Raw genomic sequence first — 25,664 nt, 5'->3', positions numbered from 1 at the left:
ATGTGTTCACTATTAGAAGAAGAATAGTGTACACAAATCTATTGCTGAGACAAAACGAAGAGTCAGTCTTTACGTTAACATGGACTTCAGTAAGTAATAGATTGGTTTTGGTTCATCCATCATAACAAAATTCTGCGCATCATCTAATGGAAGACATTGGTTTTAGAAATAACAAAGAAGGGGCATCTGGGAACTATTTGTTCTTCTCTTCCAAAAAATAAAATCAACTAATTAAAATTTTTTTTAAAAGATTTATTTATTTATTCCATGTATGTGAGTACACTGTCACTGTCTTTGGACAGACCAGAAGAATGCATCAGATCCCATTACAGATGGTTGTGAGCCACCATGTGGTTGCTGGGATTTGAACTCAGGTCCTTTGGAAGAGCAGTCAGTGCTCTTAACCACTGAGCCATCTCTCCAGTGCCCCACTAATTAAAATTTTAAAACGTATGTTGGGTCAACTCTGGGCTTGGATGTTTACTGATGTTACCACCCACTGAGACAGTGGGGGAAGAAAGGGAAGACTCAGAGACTAAAGGGTACAGAAGAGGTTTGGGCATGGCAAATCCAGGGAGTGTAAGGAACGCCAGGTAGATTTATCTTCCAGACCCGAGGAAATTCAGACTGAATTTTAGGCTGCCAAAACCACAAAGGCAGTCGTCAGTTTACAAAGCCTTCAGATGCTAAATATGGATGAATTTTCTGTCTGGCAGTAGTAAAGAGTTGGGATGACCAAACACATGGTCTCCACCCCCGTTCATAAGCGTGTAATGCAAGGCAAGTGACTGCAATTAGGACAAGAGCTACACAGACTCCCCACCTAATACGCATGGGCTGGCTACAATGGATCCTTCCTGCTGCTGGGACATTGTGGTCCATGTGGGAGAGTGGGATGGTTTGATTCATCATCCACAAGTCGCAGTGTCTGTTCATGCTTGTAGCTCAGTGGCTGGATTTGGTGTCCATATTAGGCAGAAGGGAGGGATGTCCTCTGGGGCTGTGTAATCCATCAGTGGGTGATCCGTTTGCACCTGCCACATACCACTGATGACTTCAATCAGCTGAGACAGCCAAGAGAAGAGAGGGAATGTGTGGGCAAAACACTGAGTCATTGTGCATATCTGTTCTCTGAACACACAAAAAATGCCCACCATGTGCGTCCTGGGCAACTTCTGTGCCCAGTTCCCACGTAAACATCCTCCCCCACCTCCTCCTTGTGACTCCTGTTCTCTGAGCTCCCAGAGTTCTTGAAAGCCTAAGTCTTTATTCATCCTTTAGGGCTCAGCCGTTTGCTGGGTTTAGAGTTTAAAGGAAGGCAGACAGAGGGGAAGGAAGCCATAAAAGCCACTTTGAAACAGCCCTAGGGTTTAGATCCTAATTGCACGATTAACCTCATCTTGCATTTCCTGATGAAATGGTGATAGTATTAATTTTGAGTAGTCTTTGTCAACCCACATGGCATGTTTTTAAAAGCGCCCAGTATGTACTAAGAGCTAGCACTTTGGTGCGCTTGCTTTGTACTAACATTAGGTGCTCTTTTTTTTTTTTTTTATTAACTTGAGTATTTCTTATATACATTTCGAGTGTTATTCCCTTTCCCGGTTTCCGGGCAAACATCCCCCTCCAACCTCCCCTTCCTTATGGGTGTTCCCCTCCCAACCCTCCCCCCATTACCGCCCTCCCCCCATAGACTAGTTCACTGGGGGTTCAGTCTTAGCAGGACCCAGGGCTTCCCCTTCCACTGGTGCTCTTACTAGGATATTCATTGCTACCTATGGGGTCAGAGTCCAGGGTCAGTCCATGTATAGTCTTTAGGTAGTGGCTTAGTCTCTGGAAGCTCTGGTTGCTTGGCATTGTTGTACTTTTGGGGTCTCGAGCCCCTTCAAGCTCTTCCAGTTCTTTCTCTGATTCCTTCAATAGGGGACCTATTCTCAGTTCAGTGGTTTGCTGCTGGCATTCGCCTCTGTATTTGCTGTATTCTGGCTGTGTCTCTCAGGAGCGATCTACATCCGGCTCCTGTCGGTCTGCACTTCTTTGCTTCATCCATCTTGTCTAATTGGGTGGCTGTATATGTATGGGCCACATGTGGGGCAGGCTCTGAATGGGTGTTCCTTCAGTCTCTGTTTTAATCTTTGCCTCTCCCTTCCCTGCCAAGGGTATTCTTTTTCCTCATTTAAAGAAGGAGTGAAGCATTCACATTTTGATCATCCGTCTTGAGTTTCGTTTGTTCTAGGGATCTAGGGTAATTCAAGCATTTGGGCTAATAGCCACTTATCAATGAGTGCATACCATGTATGTCTTTCTGTGATTGGGTTAGCTCACTAAGGATGATATTTTCCAGTTCCAACCATTTGCCTACGAATTTCATAAACTCGTTGTTTTTGATAGCTGAGTAATATTCCATTGTGTAGATGTACCACATTTTCTGTATCCATTCCTCTGTTGAAGGGCATCTGGGTTCTTTCCATTTTCTGGCTATTATAAATAAGGCTGCGATGAACATAGTGGAGCACGTGTCTCTTTTATATGTTGAGGCATCTTTTGGGTATATGCCCAAGAGAGGTATAGCTGGATCCTCAGGCAGTTCAATGTCCAATTTTCTGAGGAACCTCCAGACTGATTTCCAGAATGGTTTTACCAGTCTGCAATCCCACCAACAATGGAGGAGTGTTCCTCTTTCTCCACATCCTCGCCAGCATCTGCTGTCACCTGAGTTTTTGATCTTAGCCAATCGCACTGGTGTGAGGTGAAATCTCAGGGTTGTTTTGATTTGCATTTCCCTTATGACTAAAGATGTTGAACATTTCTTTAGGTGTTTCTCAGCCATTCGGCATTCCTCAGCTGTGAATTCTTTGTTTAGCTCTGAACCCCATTTTTTAATAGGGTTATTTGTTTCCCTGCGGTCTAACTTCTTGAGTTCTTTGTATATTTTGGATATAAGGCCTCTATCTGTTGTAGGATTGGTAAAGATCTTTTCCCAATCTGTTGGTTGCCGTTTTGTCCTAACCACAGTGTCCTTTGCCTTACAGAAGCTTTGCAGTTTTATGAGATCCCATTTGTCGATTCTTGATCTTAGAGCATAAGCCATTGGTGTTTTGTTCAGGAAATTTTTTCCAGTGCCCATGTGTTCCAGATGCTTCCCTAGTTTTTCTTCTATTAGTTTGAGTGTGTCTGGTTTGATGTGGAGGTCCTTGATCCACTTGGACTTAAGCTTTGTACAGGGTGATAAGCATGGATCGATCTGCATTCTTCTACATGTTGCCCTCCAGTTGAACCAGCACCATTTGCTGAAAATGCTATCTTTTTTCCATTGGATGGTTTTGGCTCCTTTGTCAAGAATCAAGTGACCATAGGTGTGTGGGTTCATTTCTGGGTCTTCAATTCTATTCCATTGGTCTATCTGTCTGTCTCTGTACCAATACCATGCAGTTTTTATCACTATTGCTCTGTAATACTGCTTGAGTTCAGGGATAGTGATTCCCCCTGAAGTCCTTTTATTGTTGAGGATAGCTTTAGCTATCCTGGGTTTTTTGTTATTCCAGATGAATTTGCAAATTGTTCTGTCTAACTCTTTGAAGAATTGGATTGGTATTTTGATGGGGATTGCATTGAATCTGTAGATTGCTTTTGGTAAAATGGCCATTTTTACTAAATTAATCCTGCCAATCCATGAGCATGGGAGATCTTTCCATCTTCTGAGGTCTTCTTCAATTTCTTTCCTCAGTGTCTTGAAGTTCTTATTGTACAGATCTTTTACTTGCTTGGTTAAAGTCACACCGAGGTACTTTATATTATTTGGGTCTATTATGAAGGGTGTCGTTTCCCTAATTTCTTTCTCGGCTTGTTTCTCTTTTGTATAGAGGAAGGCAACTGATTTATTTGAGTTAATTTTATACCCAGCCACTTTGCTGAAGTTGTTTATCAGCTTTAGTAGTTCTCTGGTGGAACTTTTGGGATCACTTAAATATACTATCATGTCATCTGCAAATAGTGATATTTTGACCTCTTCTTTTCCGATCTGTATCCCTTTGATCTCCTTTTGTTGTCTGATTGCTCTGGCTAGAACTTCAAGAACTATATTGAATAAGTAGGGAGAGAGTGGGCAGCCTTGTCTAGTCCCTGATTTTAGTGGGATTGCTTCAAGTTTCTCTCCATTTAGTTTAATGTTAGCAACTGGTTTGCTGTATATGGCTTTTACTATGTTTAGGTATGGGCCTTGAATTCCTATTCTTTCCAGGACTTTTATCATGAAGGGGTGTTGAATTTTGTCAAATGCTTTCTCAGCATCTAATGAAATGATCATGTGGTTCTGTTCTTTCAGTTTGTTTATATAATGGATCACGTTGATGGTTTTCCGTATATTAAACCATCCCTGCATGCCTGGGATGAAGCCTACTTGATCATGGTGGATGATTGTTTTGATGTGCTCTTGAATTCGGTTTGCCAGAATTTTATTGAGTATTTTTGCGTCGATATTCATAAGGGAAATTGGTCTGAAGTTCTCTTTCTTTGTTGGGTCTTTGTGTGGTTTAGGTATAAGAGTAATTGTGGCTTCGTAGAAGGAATTCGGTAGGGCTCCATCTGTTTCAATTTTGTGGAATAGTTTGGATAATATTGGTATGAGGTCTTCTATGAAGGTTTGATAGAATTCTGCACTAAATCCGTCTGGACCTGGGCTCTTTTTGGTTGGGAGACCTTTAATGACTGCTTCTATTTCCTTAGGAGTTATGGGGTTGTTTAACTGGTTTTTCTTTTTTTTTTTTTTTTTTTTTGGTTCTTTTTTTCGGAGCTGGGGACCGAACCCAGGGCCTTGTGCTTCCTAGGTAAGCGCTCTACCACTGAGCTAAATCCCCAGCCCCTTAACTGGTTTTTCTGTTCCTGATTTAACTTCGATACCTGGTATCTGTCTAGGAAATTGTCCATTTCCTGAAGATTTTCAAATTTTGTTGAATATAGGTTTTTATAGTAAGATCTGATGATTTTTTGAATTTCCTCCGAATCTGTAGTTATGTCTCCCTTTTCATTTCTGATTTTGTTAATTTGGACACACTCTCTGTGTCCTCTCGTTAGTCTGGCTAAGGGTTTATCTATCTTGTTGATTTTCTCAAAGAACCAACTTTTGGTTCTGTTGATTCTTTCTATGGTCCTTTTTGTTTCTACTTGGTTGATTTCAGCTCTGAGTTTGATTATTTCCTGCCTTCTACTCCTCCTGGGTGTATTTGCTTCTTTTTGTTCTAGAGCTTTTAGGTGTGCTGTCAAGCTGCTGACATATGCTCTTTCCTGTTTCTTTCTGCAGGCACTCAGCGCTATGAGTTTTCCTCTTAGCACAGCTTTCATTGTGTCCCATAAGTTTGAGTATGTTGTATCTTCATTTTCATTAAATTCTAAAAAGTTTTTAATTTCTTTCTTTATTTCTTCCTTGACCAGGTTATCATTGAGTAGAGCATTGTTCAATTTCCACGTATATGTGGGCATTCTTCCCTTATTGTTATTGAAGACCAGTTTTAGGCCGTGGTGGTCCGATAGCACGCATGGGATTATTTCTATCTTTCTGTACCTGTTGAGGCCCGTTTTTTGACCAATTATATGGTCAATTTTGGAGAAAGTACCATGAGGAGCTGAGAAGAAGGTATATCCTTTTGCTTTAGGATAGAATGTTCTATAAATATCCGTTAAGTCCATTTGGCTCATGACTTCTCTTAGTCTGTCGACATCACTGTTTAATTTCTGTTTCCATGATCTGTCCATTGATGAGAGTGGGGTGTTGAAATCTCCCACTATTATTGTGTGAGGTGCAATGTGTGTTTTGAGCTTTAGTAAGGTTTCTTTTACGTATGTAGGTGCCCTTGTATTTGGGGCATAGATATTTAGGATTGAGAGTTCATCTTGGTTGATTTTTCCTTTGATGAATATGAAGTGTCCTTCCTTATCTTTTTTGATGACTTTTAATTGAAAATTGATTTTATTTGATATTAGAATGGCTACTCCAGCTTGCTTCTTCTGACCATTTGCTTGGAAAGTTGTTTTCCAGCCTTTCACTCTGAGGTAGTGTCTGTCTTTGTCTCTGAGGTGTGTTTCCTGTAGGCAGCAGAATGCAGGGTCCTCGTTGCGTATCCAGTTTGTTAATCTATGTCTTTTTATTGGGGAGTTGAGGCCATTGATATTGAGAGATATTAAGGAATAGTGATTATTGCTTCCCGTTATATTCATATTTGGATGTGAGGTTATGTTTGTGTGCTTTCATTCTCTTTGTTTTGTTGCCAAGACGATTAGTTTCTTGCTTCTTCTAGGGTATAGCTTGCCTCCTTATGTTGGGCTTTACCATTTATTATCCTTTGTAGTGCTGGATTTGTAGAAAGATATTGTGTAAATTTGGTTTTGTCATGGAATATCTTGGTCTCTCCATCAATGTTAATTGAGAGTTTTGCAGGATACAGTAACCTGGGCTGGCATTTGTGTTCTCTTAGGGTCTGTATGACATCAGTCCAGGATCTTCTGGCCTTCATAGTTTCTGGCGAGAAGTCTGGTGTGATTCTGATAGGTCTCCCTTTATATGTTACTTGACCTTTTTCCCTTACTGCTTTTAATATTCTTTCTTTATTTTGTGCGTTTGGTGTTTTGACAATTATGTGACGGGAGGTGTTTCTTTTCTGGTCCAATCTATTTGGAGTTCTGTAGGCTTCTTGTATGTCTATGGGTATCTCTTTTTTTTAGGTTAGGGAAGTTTTCTTCTATGATTTTGTTGAAGATATTTACTGGTCCTTTGTGCTGGGAGTCTTCACTCTCTTCTATACCTATTATCCTTAGGTTTGATCTTCTCATTGAGTCCTGGATTTCCTGTATGTTTTGGACCAGTAGCTTTTTCCGCTTTACATTATCTTTGACAGTTGAGTCAATGATTTCTATGGAATCTTCTGCTCCTGAGATTCTCTCTTCCATCTCTTGTATTCTGTTGGTGAAGCTTGTATCTACAGCTCCTTGTCTCTTCTTTTGGTTTTCTATATCCAGGGTTGTTTCCATGTGTTCTTTCTTGATTGCTTCTATTTCCATTTTTAATTCCTTCAACTGTTTGATTGTGTTTTCCTGGAATTCTTTCAGGGATTTTTGCGATTCCTCTCTGTAGGCTTCTACTTGTTTATTAATGTTTTCCTGTGTTTCCCTAAGTGTGTTCATGTCTTTCTTGAAGTCCTCCAGCATCATGATCAAATATGATTTTGAAACTAGATCTTGCTTTTCTGGTGTGTTTGGATATTCCATGTTTGTTTTGGTGGGAGAATTGGGCTCCGATGATGGCATGTAGTCTTGGTTTCTGTTGCTTGGGTTCTTGCGCTTGCCTCTCGCCATCAGATTATCTCTAGTGTTACTTTGTTCTGCTATTTCTGACAGTGGCTAGACTGTCCTATAAGCCTGTGTGTCAGGAGTGCTGTAGACCTGTTTTCCTCTCTTTCAGTCAGTTATGGGGACAGAGTGTTCTGCTTTCGGGCGTGTAGTTTTTCCTCTCTACAGGTCTTCAGCTTCCTGTGGGCCTGTGTCTTGAGTTCACCAGGCAGCTTTCTTGCAGCAGAAAATTTGGTCTTACCTGTGGTCCCGAGGCTCAAGTTCGCTCGTGGGGTGCTGCCCAGGGGCTCTCTGCAGCGGCAGCAACCAGGAAGACCTGTGCCGCCCCTTCGGGGAGCTTCAGTGCACCAGGGTTCCAGATGGTCTTTGGCTTTTTCCTCTGGTGTCCGAGATGTGTGTGCAGGGAGCAGTTTCTTCTGGTTTCCCAGGCTTGTCTGCCTCTCTGAAGGTTTAGCTCTCCCTCCCACGGGATTTGGGTGCAGAGAACTGTTTATCCGGTCTGTTTCTTTCAGGTTCCGGAGGTGTCTCAGGCAGGTGTCCTGCTGCTCCCCCACGGGAGCCCAGAGGCCTTATACAGTTTCCTCTTGGGCCAGGGATGTGGGCAGGGGTGAGCAGTGTTGGTGGTCTCTTCCGCTCTGCAGCCTCAGGAGTGCCCACCTGACCAGGCGGTTGGGTCTCTCTCTCACGGGGTCTGGGAGCAGAGAGCGGCTGCGGGCCGGGATCCGCGGGTGTGGGACTTCCGGTAAACACAGAACGTGCCCGGTCCTAGAGAAATTCTGCTTCCGTGTGTCCCAAGCTCACCAGGCAGCTTTCTTGCAGTAGAAAATTTGGTCTTACCTGTGGTCCTGAGGCTCAGGTTCGCTCGTGGGGTGCTGCCCAGGGGCTCTCTGCAGCGGCAGCAACCAGGAAGACCTGTGCCGCCCCTTCCGGGAGCTTCAGTGCACCAGGGTTCCAGATGGTCTTTGGCTTTTTCCTCTGTCGTCTGAGATGTGTGTGCAGGGAGCAGTCTCTTCTGGTTTCCCAGGCTTGTCTGCCTCTCTGAAGGTTTAGCTCTCCCTCCCACGGGATTTGGGTGCAGAGAACTGTTTATCAGGTCTGTTTCCTTCAGGGTCCGGCGGTGTCTCTGGCAGGGGTCCTGCCGCTCCTGGGCCCTCCCCCACGGGAGCCCAGAGGCCTTATACAGTTTCCTCTTGGGCCAGGGATGTGGGCAGGGGTGAGCAGTGTTGGTGGTCTCTTCCGCTCTGCAGCCTCAGGAGTGCCCACCTGACCAGGCGGTTGGGTCTCTCTCTCACCGGGTCTGGGAGCAGAGAGCTGCTGCGGGCCGGGATCCGCGGGTCTAGGTGCTCTTTAAAGTTGCTTGCACACCTAGTCCTTACAATTACCCTAAGGAACAATCATAACCTTTATTTTAGAGGTGAAGAAACTAAGACACAATAGAGAAAGTCATCCAGGTCCCACCCAGAGCAAAGAGGCGGAAGAAGATGACTCTTCCCTCACTCTACAGTACTGGCTAGAAAGCCCATAGCCAGTACTTGTCAAGGATGGTGGTCTCTGGGCCAGCAGCTGCTGCATGGGAGAAGACACAGACAGTACATTGTCCGAGCGCAGCCCGCAGCTACAGACCAGGAAATAGCCTCTGAGGGTGAGCAGAAGCGTTATAGTTTGATGAACTCCCTGGGATGCTCAGTCAAGGCTGAGACACATCGCCTTGGGAGATGGTACCCAGATTATTAGATCCCCTACGTCCAGTTATCTGCTAGATAGGAGGCACTCTGTGTGCTGCTATCTCTTAAGTTTGGTTTTCCGATCTCACTCTTAGAGAAATGTGGTCCCTTTGCACAGCCAGTGAGGTCAGACTAGAAGTCCATGAATAAGTGGCTTTATCACAGCAGGCTGTGGCATGCATTCCGAGTCTCTCACCCCATCCTCCATCTAGTCCCTTATCAGGCCTTATCAAGCTGGCAAGCCCAGTAACATTGGCCTCAGCTGTGAAGGATAGTTTTAGTCCCCAAGTCAACCCTTGATCAGAGGCTAGACCCAAGTCAACCTCTTTGGAGTTCTTCTTTTTTTTTTTCTTTTTCTTTTACTTTTTCTTTTTCTTTTTCTTTTTCTTTTCTTTTTTTTTTTCCGGAGCTGGGGACCGAACCCAGGGCCTTGTGCTTGCTAGGCAAGCGCTCTACCACTGAGCTAAATCTCCAACCCCTGGAGTTATTCTTGATCCTCCTTTTACAATAAGTACTGGAGATGCTCCCCAAGCTTCCTGGGTGAGTCCTAGCCTGACACCCAACTCTTAACACTGAGAATCCCACTGTGTCCCCTTCGTTTAGATCATTGTATGGGCTCCCAACCCCCTCAGTGTCTGCCCTTGTGTTTGAGGGTAAATTACTTCTAGTTATAGATAACTGTCCTTGAACCCCAGATCATGACTAAGTACCCATATCATCCTCCAGAACTCACATTTCCTGCCAGTCTTGGACTTTTGAGTCACCAGACCCCATCACTTTTCATGGTCAAAACACAGAGTCTACTCCTGACTCTGTGTCTCCTCTACTTTCTGTGCCCCTTAGTGTCTGATCTAAGCACATTTATTCCAAACCCTGTTCTGTGTTCTCAGGATCTAGAAGGGGCTGCTGAACTGTTAGAGTTTCTAATACTGTGAAGAGACACCATAACCATAGCAACCCTTATAAAAGAAAGCATTTAACTGAGGCTAACTTACGTTTCAGAGATTTAATCCACTATTATCCCAGTGGCAAACATGGCGGCACACAAGCAGACATGGTACTGGAGAGGTAGCTGAGAGTTCTACATGTGGATTAGCAGGGGCAGGAAGAGAAAGAGAGAGAGAGAGAGAGAGAGAGAGAGAGAGAGAGAGAGAGAGAGAGAGAGTGTTTGGGCCTGGCTTGAGCATTTGAAACCTCAAGGCCCACCTCCAGTGACACTTCCTCCAAAAATGCCACACTTAATCTCTCAAGGAACATTACTCTCTAGTGACCCCGCATTCAAATCTATGAGCCTATGGGGGCCATTCATAGTCAAACCACCACAGGCACCATAACCGACTTTGTGGAAACAGACTGAAGTACCTCTTGCTCTTACAAACCCTCATCCTACCCCACAGAGCACAGAGAAATATCATACCCAGGCCCTTCCCCTTTACCCACTATGCTTCTGTCCCTGACATGCCCTCATAGGAAGCTTCCATGAAGCTATTTCCTTAGAAGCTTCTGTCATAATTACATGGACTTAAGAGTCAAGGCTGAGTCAGCCTGCATGGAAGTCAAGTCCATGTATGTGTATTGAGGAGCTGAGCCAGATGGCCCGAGAGTCAACTCAGAATGGAATGTATTGGGTTCATTTTGCAGTTTGGAGCAGATATATTTGGATCATTGCTTATCATCTGATGAAAGACACTTTTAACTGTTCCCTTAGTATATGCTTGGAATCCAAGTCAGGGCAGTAATGAGCTCTTTGCCTGAAGCTAAACAAGTCAGAACTCAGAGTAAGGGTGGGGGCCTGCTGCTTGGTCTCGACGGCCCAGGTGAGTCGGGGCATTGCTTTAGAGAAAGCTTAGCCACTTGCTAAAGAAACCAGCTGCAAGTCTGAGATAGAGTGGGTGAGGAAGGACGTGGGATCCTGACTCCATCGGACTTGAGGTAGATGTGGGATTTTTTTTTTTTTTGTCTTTTCCTATCTGCTGAAATTAGGCAATCCACCTGAACAGCCATCTTCAAGACTCTTGAAGAATCATGTATTTATCAGGAGAGAACTTTACTGTTCTATTGGATCGCTAGGAGCCCTCACTAATCCTATATGTCTGGTGACTCGAGTGGCACCTGGAATACATGCCTACTACTCACCCATTCAGTCTTCTTGCCCATTCTTCTTCCCACCATTGCTGTTGCACTGCTCCTTAAATTCTACTGTACATTTGGGGTGATGTGAACCCCGAGAGAAAAGGGGGGAACTCACAGCAAAAATGGTCTGAAATTCAGGAAGAGAACTGGAGCCGTGTCATGTCAATAACGTCAGGCCATATGCTCTTGTAAGAAGGTTGACCTGGGCAAATTGAGCACCAGATGTCCGGAAATGCTGCTGTGACCACCATCATCTGCTTGGTACAGCCTCGAAGAGCCCATGGACAGACCTGCAGAGAAACCACAGCTCAGTCGCTTGGATGAATGGAAGCTACAGGACAGGTTGACATGAAAGGTACAAGCTCATATATAGAGCAACTTTGTCTTCCGGATTAGAGCTCTCTAGGTCATGCCTTCCTTGCTATAGGTACCTACACACATTTCTTAGTAAAAGAATGAGCAATCTATTCCTTTTTCCCAATGGCTTCTGTAATGGGTAGTTAGGAAATCCAAGTAATTTAGCAATACAAAACTTCACTAATAATATGTATCTTAAACTATATAGTAGAAGTTAGGTTTTTTTTTTATGGACAGTCCTGAGTTTTATTCAACATATAATAGGTTCTTGAAGCACTACCACTAACAAAAGAACAATTGCAGCACCGTAGAGAAGGGATCTTACCATTCGTTGGCATTCAGACCCTCCCTTCATCCCCAACCACTGGTAACGAGGAATCTGCTTCACATCCCTCTAATGTTGCTCTTTCTATAAAGTAATGTAAGTAGAATTATATAGCATTACCTCATGGCTTATTTCATCTAACATCATACTTCTGAAATTTATTTATTCATTGAGATTCATTCATTCGTTAAGATTTAGTCAGGGGTTGGGGATTTAGCTCAGTGGTAAAGCACTTGCCTAGGAAGCGCAAGGCCCTGGGTTCGGTCCCCAGCTCCGAAAAAAAAAGAACCAAAAAAAAAAAAAAGATTTAGTCATTCACTTAGATCCACTTTATGAGAACAACCAGATTGCTATGCGGGTTTTTATTCCCGTCATTAGAGTATGAAAGTATGAAAGTTAGTATATATTAATAGTTTGCTACTCTTTATGAAAAAATGAGTATCCCAGGGAATGAATGTGTCGGACGGAGAGCATTTATGAAGAGACATTTGGTTTAGATCGAGATTTTTGGCAATACGGATAATCTATACATTACATGATGGGTTTTTATGTGATGATGCTTTCAATCCTTTAAACATCTTGAGGTGGGACTGTTTTATTGACCAGCAAGCATACATTGAACTTTGTGAGACATTATCAATCTACTTTCCATAATGAATGTGCTTTTGCTTCCCCCGCCATCAGTCTATGAGTGTTTCAGCTTCATCACACCCTCGCCAGCACTTGGCGGAGTCAGTGTCTTAGTGGGTATACGATGGTATCTCAATCTGGCTTTAATAGGTATTTTCTTGATGGCTTACAGTGTTGAGCATCTCTGTTTGCTGCCTTGTTTGCTTGTGTATATTTTCTAAGTTTTCATCAGTTTGAAACTTGTGGTCATTTTTGCTCTCATATTTATTTGTTTTTAATTATTTATTCTCTGAAATATACGTCTATTGTCCGAAGTGTGATCTGAAAATATGTTCACAAATCTGTAGGGTTTCCCCCTCATTGCCTTTAACACTTCTGTAACGGAAATCAAAGTATCTTATTTAGAGAAAATCCAATTCGTTGGTTTTTATGGATCATGAGTTGGTTGCCATGTTTAAGAACTCTTTGTCTAACAGGATCACAAAGATCTTCTCCTCTGTTATTTTCAGAAACTTTTATAGTTCTACATTTCATATTTAGGTCTACGATTGACTGTTGGTTCAGTTTTGAATAGAGTATAGGGTGTATATTAAGCTTTCTTGTTTTGCATAGGCTGCCTAGTTTTTAAACCTTTTGTTGAAAGAACTATTCTCTCACCCATGGAGTCACCATTGTATATGTCAAAAACCATCTGACAATGTCTATGGGAGTCTAATTCTTCACTCTCTTTTCTATACATCCTTCCATCAACACCCCACTATCTTGATTGCTGCAACTTTTACTGTGAAATAATGAGTTTCCAAGATACTTCTGCTTCAAAATTGATCCAGCTCTATATTCCCATAAAGATATAGTGTATCTACCTATATCTGCAAAGAACCCTTCTGTGATTGGAATTGTGTTGATTTCTGTCAGTTACTAGAGAACTTGGTATCTTACCTGTGGTATGTATGCTAACTTGTAAATATGCTCCCTTGGGTGGGTAGAGGATGCAAAAGCTTAGCCTGGACCTTCTCAAGTCTCTTGACCCCTGGCCCAGTTCTGCCACTAACAGGCTGAGTGGTTTTAGGAAAGCTTCTTTTACCCTTTGTTGAAAATAGAAGGGGTGGCATTTCAACCACAATGTCACCTTTCATCTCCAATGGTGTTTTCCAGTATAATCTTGCAGTGACCTGCTAGGAACAAAAGTCTATATTATCAGGCCTACCACAGGGCCCATCTGATGAGATGTTCCAACAGGAAAACCAAGTCTAAGAAGTTAGATTGAGAGACAGAAGCTTCCTGAAGGAGTCCTGTCAAGTCTGAACTCACGGGCTTCAGTCAGGCAGGAGCCCACCCCCACCTCCCACCCTGCCTCTTTGCTGGGCTACTGAGTGCTTGATAAGAAGTCCCTGAGCAACAATGGTATGAGATACTGGTCTGCCTTCGACAGAGTAGCAGGCTAGTCTCTCTTACCTCTAATCTAAAGAAGTTTGTGTGAACAGACATTTCCAGGTGAAGGGGAGAAAAGCCAGGTGGCCCCATAGTGGTATTTATAGTGCTCAAATACTGGAGGCAACCCAAATACTCAACAATCAGGGAATGCTTAAGCAAAGCATGGATGTTAGGACCCTGGAATTCAGTGTAGCTATTATTAATAACAATGACAAGTATGCAGACTATGTGTTGTAGTGGATAATAGATAAAATAATGTCAAATAAAGAATTTAGGGAATCAAATATCATTTGCATATCATTACAGTGACCTAACATCTTTTAGAAGTCACACGCTGACAGGGTTTGGGAAAGAAAACAGGCAGTATAAACAGTCTGCAATTGATAAAGTGGGTTTGATCAAACAGTTGCTCCTAGGGGACCCTATGATAAGGGACCTGGGCTTTCAGAGGTGATTAAGACTTGAGGCTTGCCCTGAGAGGACATCACAGCAAAGGTGGGGGCTATTACTATATAAGCAACTTACAAGGGCAGTTCTAATGAGACTGCTTCCACAATTATTCTGCCTCGAGATTCCAAGGCAGAGTACCAAAAGTCTAGATGGAAAGAGCTCCCTGCCAGACATCTCTGAAACATGAGACACAGCTTGTAAGGCACATGTTAAACAGAGACAGGAGCCAGCTGGCCACTTCGGCTATCCAGGTCACAGTCCAACATGAATGTCCTTGGGCTGCTACAGCATTAGGGGCTCGCAGGCTGAGCATTCCCCAGCTCTGCCTTTGCAAACTTCCCATCCCCTATGTCTCTGCTCCCTGCAGTTCCTGGGCCTCCAACTATAGAAGCCAGGACAGAGGGAGTGGAAGTTCACTGGGTCTTCTGTCTGTGGAAAAGCACCAGCAAAACTAGAATACCACATCCTTAGTGAACCAAGGAGGACGAGGATGTCTGGGCTTAGATGTACTAGATTCTTACCCCAGCTCCTAGTGCTTGCTGGTGTTCCCAGACAAACGCTATGACACTCTGGGTCTCAGTTTGTACACACATATGTGGAAGAGTTGTCCAAACTTCATGGAGGATTCTGTAGTCGCTGACAGAACAGCACTGGAGAGATCTTTTGCTGATGAGGAAACAGATTGAGTCTGGCCCTCAACCGCAGCACTGGGCCCACGATTAGGACAGGATAGTGAGCCACTAAGCAGGTTTCTTGCAGAGTCAAGGGTTCACAGTCAGAACCACCTGGTTCTCACCCTGAACTCTGGGACAAAAGAAAGGGGTGGGGCAAAGGCCTGAGTCAAGTGACCATCCTGATTCCCAGAAGTCCTGTTTGACACTGGCTGGACTCTCCCAGTTCTAAGAGCTCGGGGGTTCCTCAGATGGAGGATAAGGAGCCTGGCTTGCTATATCATAATAGCATCAGTCCTTTGTTGATAGTTAGTTAGTTAATTACCGTGGGAGAGGCAGGCTTTAGCAGAAATGCCAACTCCAGCCTGGAAACAGCACTTACACTATGAACAACTCTCATTAACTCTGCTAACAGGCCCCTTCCACTGGGAGCAGGGTCCAGGGAGCTGACTTCCCGGAACACCCTCAATCTCCAGAGCTCCTGAGCACCTAGATGAAGAGGCAGGAGAATACTCTGGAGTATCCTCAGAGTAGGCCCTGACCCATAAGATTCAGTGTGGGGAAGACGTCAAGAGCCCCTAACTTACATGAGTTTAGTCACCTACCCAGGCATGACCAGCATGAAAAGATCTGCCTGCTTCAGGCTTCTGTGAAACCCAGATGTATTTTGACTTCTGCTCTGCATTTTTTATAACTGACCCTGTAACATCTAGAAGGTTCCATCTGAAACATTTGACCCTGAATAGTCTATTTAAACTTCTTTAGGTGACTGGCGGAAAAGCTGCTGGTCATCAGTCATGCTTGAGGCCATGAACTGAATCACTTCGTTTGGCTTTGAAGCCACAGTTATCTTAAAGGCAGGTATGAGTCCATTCACGTCTTGAGATGTCTGCATGCACCCACACCCTCCAGAGGGGCTGGAGTTCTCACCCCACACATTCATAGACCCCGTCTTGGTTAGCCACCTCTTCCAGAAGCCCTAATGATCAGTGACCATAGAATTGATCATCCATCCCAAGAGGCTTTGAAGGGTGAGAGGAGACAGAGCTATTAATGATGACATCAATGCAAGAGACATAAACCATGACTCTCTCTGGTATTGTAGGGTCACCTTTCCAAAGGGGAAGCCCAAACCACTTATGGGGTCCTTCCTGCCCAGATACTGCAGATGCTGTAGCCTCAGCTCTAGAAATATTGCCTCTGCCCTACATTTTCCAGACCTCAGATTTCCTTCAAATTCTGCCCTTTGGCTTAAACAAGCAATTTGTTGTATACTATTCCCTCTGACTGGAACTGCTGCTGACTGCTCGCCCACCTGACTGTACAGCGAACTTCAATCTACCCTTCAGCTTCCAACTTCTCCCTGAAGGCAATTCCCAGAACGGATTCCTCCTCCAAAGTCTGGGTGGGGTGCTCCCCTTACTACATCCAAGCTCCGTCAGTAAGTAGCCCTTTATCTTGGCCCTTGTTCCTGTTTGGGGAGTTGCTGGCTTGAAGTCTCCGTGGGCACAGCTACTGCATTGGTCTTGACCACCTTTTCTTCCCAGAGTCTGCAGCCAAGGAGATGATCGCTGTATGAATGAGTCACCGGTTCAGACTTGTACCTGATCCGTCCATTCATTCTCACGCAGCTGTATTTCCCTTGCCCAGGTGGTGAGCCTCATCTAACTTCAGAGTGGATCCTATTCTCATCACAGATTTCAACGGCAGTAGCCAGCTGGGAAATCAGCATCCGCGCCATGTTGAGTAATGGTGAATTCCACTTAAATTGATCTGGGTCTGGATGAAGATTATGGTAGGAGACTTGGCCCAATAACTTTGATATGGAAACACTTAACTATACTTGTCAGGGAATGAATTGTTTAATTGCTTGGGAATGCAAAGAGATCTATTGTGATGCTCAAAATTCTGTATGTTTTGAAATATCTTTGCCTCGAGAGTAATAACTTCATCTGGGTGATCTGCAGCTTGACAGCTGATTTCGTGTATCTTAACACATCTGCTCTCATACGGGGTAGAAAAAGTGACGTAAAGGACTCCCTCAAGCCTCAAGCTAGCATCCAGCAGAGACTACACCCCATACACAGGGAGGAACTGAGGCCTCTAGTGCCAAAGCTGTCTCTACCAAAGTCCTTATCTACACCAAGAAAATGGACCTGTAGAAGGCTGGCCAAAATCACTGGCCATGGATTTCGGAGGAAATATTGTTAGCTAATCATTCTGATTACTTTTCACAGGGGTAAGGGATAAATAAGACTTTATGTTAAAACAGCGTTCCTGAGTGTGTTCAAGATCAGATTGGCATTTGGAGCAGTTGATTTGAGTGAATGAGGCCTGACTGGTGTGAACGGGCCCCTTTACACCACATCCTTGAGTGGGACGAGTGAGCCCCATCGAAGCCACCGGTGGCGGAACAATGGACACTTCTCTTCGCTTCAGCTAAGATGCATATCTTCTCCTCCCTTCAGACTTAGAACTCCTCAGAACGAATCATAGTGCTAGCATTCCTGGCTCTGCATCTCACAGACTGTGAGTGATGAGACTTGGCTTCTATACTCCAATAAGACACCACACACACACACACACCTCTTAGGTGGGAAGATTGTTGAGAGACAGAGGACCAGGGAGTTTGCTGTGAGACTGTGTCTGCTAGGAATGTCAGAAGCTACACCCGCAAACTCTCAGCTACATGAATTTCTAAACGTGAGCTACACAATAGACCTCTGAATTAGATGAGAGGTTGGGCAGGTCAACCCTACACAGAGCACTACAGGGAACTAAGGAATGCTCGGAGTGGGAGAACTAACTGTCCCCAGGGAAGGGCACACCAATTGGTTATCCAATAATACCAAATGTCATCCCTGAAAATCTACATATAAGTAACATAGTCCAAACATCAGTTTATATTTATGTGTTTAGGAATACATATATATTCCTACACACACACACACACACACACACACACACACACACACATTCACGTACATGTATGTAACAGCAATTAATGAAGAAGAGGCCATGCATTGGAAAGGGAACAAGGAGGGATATATGGACAGGAGGAAAGGGGAGGGAGAAATGATATAATTATACTCTAGACTCAAAAAAAAATAAATAATTAATTAAAAAATAAATCCCTCTCTTTTTCTCTCTCTACTATGTGTTCATGTGGGTACGTGCGTTTAGGAATGCGGCTCGAGTTCATGAGTTTGCATCTGCATGGGGAGGCCGGTGGGCGATGTCAAGTGCCTTCCTCAACTGCCCTCCGCCTTATTTTTTGAGTCAATGTATCTCATTGAACCCAGAGTTCTTTGATTTGGCCAAGATGGCTGCCTAATGAGCTCTAGGGATCTTTCAGTCTCTTCTTGCCACAGTTCTAGTGCTGGGGTTGTACATGCACACCACTCTACCTAGCTGCTTACATGGGTGCTGGGAACCTGAACTCCAGGCCTCATGCTTGCATGGCAGGTGTTTTACCAAGTCAGTGTCTTCTCAGTATCCCCATTTTTTACATATATATGTAAAATAGGTCTGACATTGTATTTGTATAAATATGAGCACACAACATTATATATGTGTACATGTATATGATTCCGGTGCTGTCTGGAAAGACAGCAGTTTGACTTTCCCTCCTGGATTATAATTCCTCTGGATTAGGAGTTTGTGTCCTTCATGTATGCAAACTGTCTCAGCCTTATCACGCCCTGGACATTCCATTGAAGTATAAGCTCTCAGAGCTGAGGAACTTGTCTCTTATAACATTCCCAGCATGCAATCAGTACATCACATAAGTATTGAGATAAATTGATTTAAGGTTGCTGGGGCCATCACCAAGCTTTGGACATAATAAACATAAAAAAAACATAAAAACATTGTAAATAACTAAGACTCGCCAGCATTGGCTCCTTCTCCTGTAAGAAGGTGAGCCATAAGAATGACCAGGACTCCTGGGTATCTGACAGACAGCTATGCTCCCCTCCATTGAGAGAAACAGCCGTAATATGAGCAGAATGAAAGCGGAGCCTAGGACCTTAGCTTAGAGCATTTATGACACCACTTTCCAGAGGAGAGCAAGTGGTGTCACTGTGAGATCTCAGCTCAAGCCCCCTCTGTGCTATGGGGTCTTCTAGGGCAAAGAAAGCAGTGTGTTATGGGTACTGTTTATGCTGGATGTGCAGTGACTGACTCTGGCATCCAGGAATGACTACCGCCTCAGACTCCAGGAGTATAAGTAGCATCAGGCCTGCCGATAGCTTAGTTACCAAAGATAAGTAAGTTTCTTCCCCTTATCAGTTCTGAGTGCTGAGGTCACATAATCTTGCTTCTCTAGGGAGAAGGCGTTAGGCTGGGCTGGGCTGGGCTGGCAGCACCAACACCAGCTCTGGTTTCTGGCCTGTGGTTGGTTGATTTGGAGAACAGAAAGAAAGTCAACATCCTGAGCCACAAATATAACTGAGTGCCCACTGCGCTCAGAGTTCATTAATTCTGGGCCTCACAAAGGGTAAGCTGGGTCTGGAGACAGCGAGCCTCCCTTCTGTGGGCTTTGACCAACTGTTGGTGGCTAAGAAGCCCTAGCCTTCATCAAGCAGAGGTGGCCAGCTCACTCAGTGAACTTGACCAAGGGCCAGAAACCTGAAGGTCTCCAGCATTTGAACACACTTAGGAGCAAGGCAGCACCTAATAAAATAATTTGGCTTAGAAATTGGAAGGCTATGACCTCAGAGAAATCCAAGGGCTGAGTCCACAGATTAAGGAGACAAGAAAGGGGTGGCATGGGGGAAGAGAGGCTTTGAGGAGGGAGACTGAGGCTAAGGGAGGAAGAGGTGGGCTTGATAAGAGTTCTGAGTATGTGCTTCCCATAACCTCCCAGCCCGTCCTCTGCTGACCCTTCTTGGTGATTCAGGGAACATCTAATCTCATGACCTCCTTGACAGGGAATGGAAGCCAAGGCCCCTTCACATAAAGGGACTGACCCAAGGATGAGTCGGTGGCAAAGGCAGAGTTAGGAGAAGTGACTCACAAAGTCTATCTCACGGTCTTTTCCCTCCTCCACTCATGCCAAGAGGACGCCCTGTGGCAAATGCTAAGTGGAGCTGGAAGGCTGCCAAGTCCAGCAATATGACAAAGCACATCACAGGGGCATCACAAGAAGTCAGCGCGCAGAAATCAGTGTCTTCAAAGGTGGCAAAGGATTGTGGGGTGAGAAAGATTAGACACGGAAGGGTAGACTCCCAAAGTCGCTAGATCGAAGTCTATGTGGATAACTTGAGAGGGTGAACGTTGTAACATGAATGCTGATAAAGTTGGACTCTGCTTATATAGCGATTCTCTCACCAGCCTGTGAGTCTTGAGGTAGCATCTATGTGTACCCATCTTTTAGATCTATGGCTTGTCTGGTAAAGAAATGAATGAATGAATGAACGAATGAGTCAGTCAATCAATCAGTCAGTCAATCAGTCAGTCAATGAACAAATGAATGTCAGAAGGTTCCATGGAACAGCAGCCCTGGAGCCCTATCCTGAGCCCTGCCTCTTTCCACCTATGAACTTGGGGTGAGCATTGGAGCAAGGAGCTGAATAATGGCATAATGCAATTCTCACCTCATAAAGCTGTGTTGGGACTGAACAAGATCAGACATCTACAGTGCGAGATAAATATCCACTATTTCTAGGATGGCTATCCTTAGAGTGCACAACCAAGAAGGAGTCAAATTGGATGAGTTTGAAGAATGTCTCACAGCACAGCTAGATGCTTAAACTGAGATACGTTCTGTCTATTTCTCTTCTTACCCCCACTTTATTCTCCCTTCCTAACACGTTTGCAGTTTACTAATTGTCTGCATTTGAAGTTCAAGTCCCATCTCCAGAGTGACCTATAACGTGAACCCTGGTTTAGAGATACCCTAGTCAGGAAGAATAGCTATCTTTTTTCCTTCTGTTGAGAGGTGTATTTTAAACTTCACGGCATCTAGGATGAGCATGTCAACTGGAGCCGTTCGCTGATCATGGCCGCTACACATACACGTACTCCTCTGGGCCATTTTGAATAGATCAACCAGGACAGGTTGGCGATGGTCACTTCTATTTCTGAACATCTTTCCTCTTTGTTGGACAAGGTAAGAGGAGGTAGCACAAAAGCAGGTAGGCAGGCAGTGGATGCCCAATCCACAGTTGGTGCTAGACCTCTTAAGAAAGATGAGCTCTCTGTAGGGAAGGCTGGATGTTTACTAGTCTTCCAAGATTATCCTTCCCTCCTTATAGGAGCCAAGTTGTTGAGTCAGTGCTGGCATCAGGAGACCTTGGGTTTGGTCCAGGCAGTGTCCCCTGGGACTGTTTTTCTCATATGACATGGGAGAAAGTCCATGACCTGAGGTATCCCTCGCAATGCACGGGTACACCTGTGGCTATGCTCGCCATCCTCTCTCCTCTACCTAGCCACAGCCTGTTTTGTCAGATTGCCCTGGTCCTCAGCCTCTAGCCCTGTGACTGCTGGTAGACCTTGCTGTAGGCCATACCCTCAGGCTTCCTGGATAACACGAGAAGCTTACGTTCTTGCTTGCTGGAATCAACAGGCCAGGTTCCTCTTCTACCTTCTGACCCTCTGAGTGTGGTTCCTGCCCACCAGGGGACACCTTCCCTATCTCTAGATTCCCGGGAGGGTCAACTGCATCCTGAAAATGCAACCTTGGAATGTCTGATAGCCATGTATCTACCTTGGTGACCTGGAGATGTCACGTTAAAGAAGCCCTGGACTGTGTGAATCAGTACAGATGCTATATAGAAGGGTTTTATGAAGACCCGAGAGAAATAATAAGCAATTGCTTATACTTAGACTCATGTCGTCATGGGACAGCTTAAAGTCACCTACAGTTGACTATGATTGCCTCTGATTGCCTATGGCCCCTATGGCTGTCTCTGGTGGCCTAGGGTACAGGCGTGCAGGGTGTTTCAGCTCTGAACCTTCTGTATTACTTTGCTCATTATTGTGACAAAATAACCTGGCAATTTAAGGGAACAAGGATGCCATCTGGCTCCCGGTTTGAGAGTGTAGTCCAACTATACTGGGAAGGTATCATAGTAAAAACTGTCTCTAGCTGTGGCAGCAGGCTTGTAAGATGGGGAACAGCAGTGCTTAGCACGTGTTCTCCATTTTATTCAGCCTAGGACCCCATCCCGTACATTAGTGCTATCCACGTTCAGGATAGCTCTCCCATCCTTAGTAACACCCTCCCTCTCACACAGGCCCAGAGCTAGGTCTCCTAGGTGATGCTAAAGTTGGTCAAAATAACAGTGTGGATTATCGGTCACATCTCCCAAGTAGCAATGAGTGAGAACCTGTGTTCCAAGAATCGAGTGGGATTTTTCAGGGAAACAGTTACGGTAAGCCGCAGAAGTCTACAGGCTAGGACAGTACTTCTCAACCTGAGGGTCTAGACCCCTTATCTCGATACCTTCCCAGTATAGTTGGATTGCACTCTGAAACTGGGAGCCAAATGGCATCCTCGTTCCCTGAAATTTCCAGGTTATTTTGTCACAATAATGAGCAAAGTGATACAGAAAGCTCAGAGCTGAAATGCCCTCATGCCTGTACCCTAGGCCACCAGACACAGCCATAGGCAACCAAAGGCGACCATAGACAATCTTAGGCAACTGTAGATGACTTTGAGCTGTCCCATCAGATGTCCTGTATATCAGATATATTATGACTCATAGCATAATTACAAAATTAAAGTTATGAAGTAGCAATGAAATACTTATATGGTTGGGGGAATCACCACAATATGAGGAACTGTATTAAAAGTTTGCAGTTTTAGGAAGCTTGAGAACCAATGGCATAGGACTTAAGTACACATGAATTTGAATACAGGACCACATAGAAGACTCCCTAAGCAGACAGACTTTAACAATGAGGGGAACTGTTGCTATTGGAGGGAGTTAGACAGAACATTTTCTAGGACTGGTCACAACAACGTCTACAAATATTCTTAGGGCTTACTGCCTAACCAAAAGAATTTTCAGAAAAAGAGAGTCTTCCAATATTATGCAGATCTTCAGAATTTAACAAATGTTTGGGCATTGGACTGAGCATAGGGGCCCCAATAGAGAAGTCAGGGCAAGGAATGAAGGAGTTGAAGGGGTTTGCAATCCCATAGTAAGAATATCAACCAACCAGACCCCCCTCCCCAAAGTTCCCAGGGACTAAACCACCAATCGAAGAGTACACATGGGGAGACCCATGGCTCCAGCTGGATATATAGCAGAGGATGGCCTTATGGGGCATCACTGAAAGGGGAGCCCCTTGGTCCTGTGGAGGCTTGATGACCCAGGGTAGGGGAATGCTAGGGTTCTAAGGCAGGAGTGGGTGGGTGGGAGGGGGAGCATCTTCATAGAGGCAGGGGGAGAGGGAGGGGATCGGGGGAGCAGAGTTTGGGGAGATGGTTATGTGCATAAGAGCAGTTGTCCTGCAGGTAGAAAAATCTGAGTCTAAAGCCTTGACACCACATAAAAGGCCAGGCATGGCTACCTGTAACCTCGGCATTATGAGGTAGAGACAAGTGGATCCTGAGAACTCACTGGACAAGCAATCAGCCAAGCCAAAAAGTGACAAGCATACAGTTCTGTGAGGGGTCTTTTTTCAAGGCAATAAGACAGAGAATAAAGGAACATACTTGGTGTTCTGTTCTTGCATCATGCACCACTACAAACACACACACACACACACACACACACACACACACACACACACACACACACACACAATTTTCCTATCAGCTACCATTTTGAGAAAGGTCAAAAAATTAATTCTGATCTCAGGACAAGAGAAAAAAGTAATTAAAAATAACACATAACACCGTTGATATATATATATATTCATGGCTGAATGAGCCCAGATACATTAAATGATACATTGTTTAAATTCTAAGTTGTGTTTGGGAACTGGCATTATGGCTCAGCTGGTAGAATGCTGTCCTAACACCCACAGAGCCTTGGTTTCAAATCAAGACCCACATGAAACTTGGTGTGGTGGTACTCACCTACAATCTGAGCTTTCAGGGGGGGAAGATCAGAAGTTCAAGGTCCTCCTCAGCGACTTAGGAAGGAAAGGAAACACATCTGGCTTGCAGCTACCCAGACAGTAACTGAAAGAACAATGACGAAACTCCTACTTCAAGATGCTGTGAGTTGGTGCTCTGAGTGCAGCATGGATAGAGGCAGGAGGCAATCCTCATCTGCTTTCGGGGCCTAGAAGAGTAAGTTAACGGGGAGATAAAGCCAGAAGAGTAAGGACCTCGGGGAAGCAGGATTCTACTCTGCTGAACGCCAGATGGCATTGTGTTGAGGGAGAAGGCAGGGTGTTGCCAGTGTGGAGGTACGTGGCCTCCTGTTGAAGGGTTCCCTAGAGGGAAGTGGATTTTAGGAGGCATCACAGATGCAGACAGGGACCTTCCTTCTCAGGACAATGCATCTATTACTGCTGCTTGTTTCCCTCCAAGAGGGACAGACAATGCTCTCCGAGCAGATTCGTTAGACAAAGACAGAGGCCACGGGAGAAGCGGGAGATGGGCAGCTCTGCAGACTTGCTTGCCCTCGTTGGGTTCCTGGAAGCCATTGCCCTGGCCAAGGACCAAGGCCAAGGGATTGGCATTTGGATCATTTCTAAGGGCAGCTGGTACTGGGATGTCTCCATTTTCTCCCCGGCACAAAAGATGCCAGGCATCGCTCAATAGCTAAGGGAGTTGTTAGCCTGCGTTTCTAAAGCAGAACCAGGGCAGTCGTACACTCCTTTGTGTTGCTCGGTGTTCTAACTGTTACAGAGGGATACGCATGCCCTTCCGTAGTTAACGTAGACATCTACTTTCCTTTGCAGTGCTGATTAGTGTTGGTGCCAGGGCTCTGCCAGGGTAAAGTGAGCTGCGGGTAGCAGCCTAGAGACAGTTACTTCAAATCTCCGTCTTCACATATGCTTAGTAGAGAGTTACCTGTCTGAATCTCTATTTCTTTTCTTTTTGTTATCACCCCCTTTTTTTTAATCTCCATTTTTATAATATGAGGGCACTGGGCTAGATCAAATCCCAGATGCCCTCTCAAGGGCCTTAGGCTTTAACTACAGACTCCAGTTTGTGACTCTCTGTACTAGAAACACAGTATGGAAAGGCTGGTGACCTAGTGATCTTACTACATGGTGGCATTGAGCTCATTGGGCAAAATTAGCACCCCAGCCAAGTCAATTCTTCCTTTGCCTGATTTTGTGTGCTTGTGCATGTAGAGGCTAGAGGATGGCCTCAGTTAAAATCCTTCCTTCTACTTTGTCAGTGGCTTGTTTTCTAGACAAGGGCTTTTGTTGGTCTGGAACTCACAGAGTAGGTTAGGCTGGCAGGCCAGTGAGCCTCAGCCCATGGATTGCAAGTGTGTACCACCTTGTCCAGCTTTTAAAAATTTAAGTTCTGGGTATCAAACACAGGTCCTCATGCCTGCGAGGCATCTCCCAGCCCCATATTATAGTCTTCTGAAAGAGAAACAGCAAAAGTATGGTCCCCTTTCTGAGGCTTTTAGGTCTACTTCAGAAAAGGCATTGTTTCACAGATACTTGAGAATAATTTGA

General features: G+C 44.7%; 2 long non-coding RNA genes across 6 annotated transcripts in view; one reads left to right on the top strand and one right to left on the bottom strand.

Annotated features, from left to right (window-relative positions):
- Nucleotides 1-237: 237 nt before the first annotated feature.
- Nucleotides 238-25,664, bottom strand: part of LOC148005102 (uncharacterized) — a 29,642-nt gene continuing 4,215 nt past the window's right edge. Inside the window, exons 2-5 of one of the 4 annotated variants that reach the window (XR_015622843.1) lie at nucleotides 24,097-24,304; nucleotides 11,881-11,964; nucleotides 11,314-11,488; nucleotides 238-1,064 (exon numbers count right to left, since the gene is read on the bottom strand). This is a non-coding gene — a long non-coding RNA (uncharacterized LOC148005102). Of the gene's footprint in view, nucleotides 1,065-5,424; nucleotides 8,725-10,060; nucleotides 10,147-11,313; nucleotides 11,489-11,880; nucleotides 11,965-24,096; nucleotides 24,305-25,664 lie in introns of those variants that run through there. The other 3 variants (XR_015622840.1, XR_015622842.1, XR_015622841.1) reach the window with 3 other exon arrangements.
- LOC148005103 (uncharacterized) lies at nucleotides 10,800-18,164 on the top strand. Of its 2 annotated transcripts, none has more exons than XR_015622844.1 (3): nucleotides 10,800-10,882; nucleotides 11,392-11,553; nucleotides 16,716-18,164. It is a non-coding gene; the product is annotated as an uncharacterized LOC148005103 (long non-coding RNA). The 2 variants fall into 2 exon arrangements; XR_015622845.1 differs by having other exon boundaries at nucleotides 10,803-10,882; nucleotides 11,395-11,553.

The sequence above is a fragment of the Rattus norvegicus genome, chromosome 6 (genome assembly GCF_021556685.1).
Source record: "Rattus norvegicus strain SHRSP/BbbUtx chromosome 6, alternate assembly SHRSP_T2T, whole genome shotgun sequence".
Lineage (NCBI taxonomy): Eukaryota > Metazoa > Chordata > Mammalia > Rodentia > Muridae > Rattus > Rattus norvegicus.
This window is presented reverse-complemented; position numbering and strand designations above follow the sequence as displayed.